The sequence below is a fragment of the Meleagris gallopavo genome, chromosome Z (assembly GCF_905368555.1).
Source record: "Meleagris gallopavo chromosome Z, MGAL_WU_HG_1.1, whole genome shotgun sequence".
NCBI classification, from domain to species: domain Eukaryota; kingdom Metazoa; phylum Chordata; class Aves; order Galliformes; family Phasianidae; genus Meleagris; species Meleagris gallopavo.
In genome coordinates, this window is record NC_139435.1 from 25,970,089 (window position 1) to 25,976,859 (window position 6,771).

Sequence of the window (6,771 nt, forward strand, 5' to 3'; positions counted from 1 at the left end):
TACGTGAAGTAACACAGGTCTGAGCACAGACTAAAGAAGCATGTTTCTCTTAACTTCGTCTTTGTACAACAGAAATGCACTTAGTATTCATCCTTGAATCCTCTAATATTTGTATAGGTTAGAACACTTGTAAGGATGATGTTTTTGATGAAGAAGCATAGCTGACAGGAATTAGTTGCAGTTTCTCTTGCCTTATCTGTGGAAGGCACTGAATCCCATCCATTCACTATTGGGGTAAATATGCAGTTTGTAGAGTTGGGACCAATACATGGTGTGATGCATCTTTCTGTATACTAATCTCACGTAACATACTGTGTTTTAAAGGAAAAACTCAATCTATTTTTCAAAACAGTGGTTGGAATTCCTAAAGTAAATTCCAAGGTATGTTTCTTCTCGCCTGAATCTGCTCTAATATATATATAATATTTATAATCCCCTGTTTCTCAGCTCTGTTATAAAGGGACTGATTAAGAAAAATCTCATAGATTTTTGCCATGAGAAAGCTGTGAAATAGTCAGAGGTTGGGAACTGACATGGTAGCATGACAGAGCATATAAAGGGCTGCAAATAGCCTTTCAAAAATCAAGCTAGTAGCAATACTGACATTTCATTTACATGTCAGTGAGACATCTGGCTCTGGGGGAAAAAAGAGGTGATGAGACATGTCCTGGCTCTTCGGGCAGTTCTGCTTTTCATTAGTTCACATGACACAGCTCATTATGTTTCTTTTGAACAAAATTATGCAAAATAAACAATGTGGATTTAGAGTTTCCTTTTGGTTTCTTCAAAGTTTATATTTAAACACTAGAATTTTGCTGTATTAGCTGTCCTTGAACTCCTTGAACTGTGTCATAAAGCCTACTTTATGAAGCTAAATGCAAAACCTTTATATTTTGTTGTGGTGGCAGCTAAAATGAACGTAGTAAACCAAAAACTGGGTGGCACAGTTAGAGTGTTTTATTCCAAGACACTTGTAGACCAAATAAACACTCTCAGAAAGCAGTAAAATGTTCATAGATTACAGGAAGTCATATTTAACTGCGAGTTTAAGTGGTTTTGGCTGCAACTGAAAGAAGGTAGTGCCTTTGCAAGTACTGAAGATCTCAGCAAAAGCAGAGCAATTTGTTTCAGACTGGTTTAGACAGTGGTAAAAAGTGTTTGTTCAGGCTGTTACTCCTTGAGGAGAATTAGGAAACAGGACTGTAAGAGCCATGAGAATGAGGAAGAGTACGCACTGAGGAGTGTTGCGAAAGATTGCAAGTTATTGATATGTGATACAGGAGCAATGGGAGCCTGATGTAATTGAAACAACGGGGAAAGAAGATCATTGGCATTTCAGTATTGCATAGAATATAACAGTTTCTGCAGAAGATTATTCCCAGATGAAATCTGATGCCAGGGCTGTGGGTGGACATCAATCCGCAAAACCACAAAGAAATAGAAATTAAAATCAATTTTGTGATCAGTTCAGTAGCTGCTGAACCGTCCCATGCATATCTCAAAATACACAGTGGTAAGCAGGACATAATTTCAGTGTGATTTGCATACTCCCCTGGATATACTTACTTCTTTCTTACCTGTGGTGAGAAAGTGGTTAGGTATTTCTGTTCGACTCTCTCTTATTTTCTTCTCTGTATTTAGATTGACATCTTCTCATGACAACTGTTTCTATCACATCTGGTGTGGACAGAAAATAAACAGAAAAACAGGATTTGAAATCTTTATGGGAATACATTTATGCTTGAGCAATACTGGCCCAGATCTTGCAAGTACTGTGGTAGATTTCTGACATAAAACATGGATAGTCAGTGTCACCAGCACATGCTTGCAGAAGCCTGACCTGACGCGGTTGTGATCCTGTCAGCCTCTAGCTGCTGCTTTTCAGCGAGGCTCTGTACTGAGGCACAGTTCTGCCCACATGGAGTTGCAAAGAGGGCTTTGATTTTTGAATATAAACAGCCTTAAAAAATGAAACTATTGGATTTTTTTGGTATGTGTGAAGAATATATCGTTCACATACTGAAACAAAAGTTTCAAAAACACCAGCATTCCTTTAGTCAGTACCTCTACTTCTTAAAATTCCTGTTTTTTATGACTTGTGCACAGTATGCTGTTAGTTTGTAACAAGTTTTAATGAAACTGAGAACATTTGAATAAAGGTACAGATTATAGCCCAAATTTAAATATCAACATACACAACCTGGCAAGTTGCCTAATTTTATGTAAGTGGATCATTGTTAAAAAGGAAAAATTTACCTATCAGCGTTGCTTCCATTGAGGTTTTGTTTCCTGTAAATGTGAGCAAAGAAAACTTTCTGAGAAGCTTTGTATTGAGAATCCGGTTAGGAATATTTTTATTTCTCCGGGGTATTTGCACAGATGGATTGAAAAAGAAGGCGTATTTTCACACAGCTATTTGCTTTCTTTCTAGAATCAGCTGTTTCATGGGAAAAAGAAAAAAAAAAAAGCTGCAGAATTGTCTAAATTCCCTCTGTCCTGTTTCACCAACACAGAAATGAAACTTCAATTAAACTTTTTTTTTTTTTTTTGTAATAAAGGTTCAGAATTTCTTTGCCAATCTATTGCAGACATCAGTAGAAGGAAAGTTCACATATTTTCTGTATTTAATCCTGCTGAACATTATTGGATGCAATTGAGATTTATGTCATTGTGAGCACTACATCGCAGCTTCCCTTAGCAGGAAAGCATCTAATTGCACTGGCTTCATTAGCCAGCGGGGCTGTAGGAGGTGTTATATTAGCAAACATTATCAGGCATTGTCTTCTGCTGGCACATACTGAGGTAATAACAGTTTTCCTGTTGGTGCAAACTTCCATATACTTATAAGCTATTCAGGTAACAGTTGCACATAACTGACCTATATTGCCTGTTTATTTTGTTGAGGATGCAGACTTATAAAGGATACTGAGAAAACAAAAGTATCCTTTATAAGTCAAAGGTATATGCTCTGCAGATAGCAGGGGATGCTTAGAAGTTCCTGACTATCGTGGGCCACAAAGTTATATTTAACGGTAGGCATGGCATTGTAATACTCTGTCATGCAATACCATGTTTTGCTGGGATACGACTGCCAATAGAAAATTGACTGCTAGTTCAATTTTTAGGGAAAAAGGTGCTTAGAAATGTGCACAATTACAGAAAAAAGCCCCCAGAAGATGGTGTATAGACAGTGTTGCCATCCTCCAGATGTGGCTGCCCAAGGGTCCATCCAACCTGGCCTTGAGCACCACCACGGACTGGAAATCCACAACTTCTCTGGGCAATCTGTTCATCACTGTGATTCATCACTCTGACCTTTGTCATAACTAACCTAGATCTCCCCTCTAAGTTTAAAATCTTTTCTCCTTGTCCTGTCATTATCTGCATGTGTAAAAAGTCAGTCTCCCTCTTGTTTATACTCTCCCTTTTAAGTACCAGAAGGCTGCAGTGAGGTCTCCCCACCTCATTTTCTCCAGACTGAACAAGCCCAGCTTCCTTAGCCTGTCTTCATAGGAGAGGTGCTCCATCCTTCTGATCATCTTTGTGGTTCTCCTCTGCACCCATTTGAAAAGTTCAACAACTTTCCTGTGCTGGGGACCCCTGACCTGGATGCAGTACTCTGGATGGGGACTCATGAGGGCAGAGCAGAGGCAGACATTCCCTCCCTGTCCCTGCTGGCCACCCTCTACTGGTGGAACCCAGGATACTGTTGGCCTTTTGGGGTGCAGGTGCACATTGCTGACTCATATTCAGCTGTTCATTCCACCGGAACCCTTAAGAACTTCTCTGCAGGGGTGTTTTCAGTGAATTCTTCTCCCAGTCGTTATAGGTACCTGGGATTGTCCCATGCGTGATTAGCCTTGTTGAATCTCAGTTCAGTACATGTGGACCCACTTTTCAAGCTTGTTCAAGTCTCTCTGGATGGCATCCCTTCCTTCTGTTGTATCAAATGCACCACTCAGCCCAAGTCTTTTATAAAGATGTTGAGGAGCACTGGTCCCTGTGCAGATCCCTGGAAAACCCCTTAGTTGTAGGAATTCAAGCAACAGTAGTGCTTAATAAGCTGAAGCAGTAGTATTGACAAGATTGGATCTGATGGTTTAAAAAACAAACAAACAAACAAACAAAAAATCTATCTCATATGATAGTAACTCAGTGAGTTAAAAACATGTAAACTTTCTTGATGGCATTTCCTTTTTTTTTTTTTTTCTCAAAAAAGCAATAGTTAAAATAATAGATGAAAAAGAATACTTTATGACTTTTGCTGCTGAAAATGCTGAAGTAGGCTGCTGGTAATTCAGTTTATCACGAAAAATTTTTGATAATCTAAGTATTTAGACTGCAGCTGCTGATAGCAGTCCTGGAAACCCTAGTTTTATGTGTCTCCTCAGGTGTTGTTTTTTCTGCATGAGATGAAACATTTTTTAATTACCTTTTTGTCTTTCTTTATCAAAAATGTGGGAAACTGCAAAAAAAATAGTTGCATAATTCATAAATAGGTGTACTTGTGAGACTGATATGTTTATTGAGGCTACCTCATTTTCTGTTGCCAAATTTAGCAGGTACCACATGAGCTGTTAAGATGAAGCATCAAAATTGAGGTACTGATTTCTTCCTGAGTAGTTAGCAGTTCTGGAGATACAGCTAGAAACAGAAACATCTTCGCGTTTTCAAACAAAGGCAACACCCTAAACCCAATTAACCACAGGCCTCAGTAAAGGAAGAACGGGAAAGTCCAATCCCTTCCATTTTGGACTACAGTGAACAGAAAGACAGATGTGAAACATACCTACTTAATCCCCAGACTGTTGTCTCACTATTTAGAGCCAAACAAGGCATGAAATGGTTAAAGGAACTACCTGCTTGTTTTTCATTCCTTTTCTCCTCCTTCACTTGTGAGCTGCTAGAAACAGAGGGATGGTTAGAAAATGTGTAGTTTCATGGAAGCTTTTGAAATTAAATAATTATAAAGATGCTCATGTTTTTCAGAAGCCATATTTTGAGAGACAGGAAACCTAGTTTCTTTGTCATTAGCTCTTCTAATGACAGGTTATCTATAATGCTACCAGAAAGCAATTGCATATGATAGCGATGACCTTGTACAAGTGAAAAACTGCACAGTGAAATTTTTCTTCCACTGTTCCTTCTTTTACACAGGAGATAGAATGATGCTGATCTGAGAGAGACCTTCTCAACCTGTGTGAAGAGTACATAAGAAATGTCTTTTGCCTGTCCTGCAGTGGGTCTGGTCAGCAAAGAAAAACAACAAACTGGTGTTTATTTCCTGTCATCCTAAGGAGAGAGTGGTTTTTATTACTCTCTAAGCTAAAATTCTAAAAAGCAAAGAGGAGGAAAGAAGGTCAGTCTTCTGTACACTAATTTCATGTGGGATCAAAGAGAGTCTTCAGAAGAGGCCACAGTGCTGAATTAAGTATTTCAGTTGATTTCAGATGTGTAGCTTTCAGCAGTGCTGAGGCCCCTGACTCCAACTACTGTAGGTAAGAAATGCATACCAAGTGCTCCAGGAAGCATCAAACACCATGTGTTTTGTTTCAACTGTGTGTGTCAATTTACATCAAATTAGACTTTCAAAAATGAATGCATCCATTAAAATGGCAAGGGTTTATTAAAAAATGCTTCATTCTTGTTTTTCCACAACCAGATTGTCCTGGCCTGTCCAAGAGCAGGCTGCACATTTGGATGTTCTTTGCACGTCAATCTACTAAAGCTGCAGCTGGGCTGTGCACTAGGAAGAGCTCTGAAGGTGGAGATCAAGTTCCAACAGACGCATGGGAGTGCAAAGAAGTAAGGCAGTACAAAGCACTATCTTGCCACGTCCAGTATCTTTGGCGCCCAACACATATGCCAGATCATAGCTATGAGTGATTTGTAACCAAGCGATAACTAAGTTCAAATTAACAGTAAGTGTTGTTAGCTTTATCTTGGTGACGTAAATAAAGGATGGGTGTGGTAGGTAAGTTCTATCCAAAAAGGTTGCTAGTTTATTCTTCCCACTGCAATCCTTTTCCAATTAGTACCAGCCTAATAATAGCACATTTTCAATATTTTCTTTCTCCGTTTTTAGACTTGTCTCTGAGATCTCATTCTTCTATAGATCCTTTTCTGTTTTTTCTTACAAAGGTATCTATATTTGTTTCTATTCTCGATTTTTAACATTTACTTCTGTTAAATCTTTCAGCTCTTCTGTGTTTCTCTGCTTCTGCAAGGACACGTAGCCAGTGCTCTTTGAAGACCTTGTGGGTTGACATTCATATTTACATACATTTGTACTAATGGTGCTCTAAGAGTTGGTGAATCCTGAAGAGTAAAAGATAATTAAAGATAATTGTCACTGATAAAATTTCAGACCTTCATTGTATAATAATCTACCATTCCTTGCCATATGTCACTCTGCTCTGTAGATAGCCTCCTCAGCACACTGGGAATGGACAGGCAAGCATTGCCGCCTTCCAACAGATGATTGTACCAAGGCAGGTATTTGATGAAAATAGGACAGCCTAGAACTGAATTGCCTCTACGATCTCCCGAATCCACCTGTAGGACCTTTTTCTGTTTTCCCTTTCAATTAATCCTGGGTACTGCTTATTTTGCAAAAGCAGTGAGGGCTTTTTTGCACCAAGGCTGAGAGGAACACACCAGCGAGGACACATCACTTTGCAACACAACCACAAGATTCTTCCTAAAAACGGCCCTTTAAAAACTGAGCTGCAAGTGAAGTTGAAGCATACAGTAGCGCAGCCTGCATAGTGC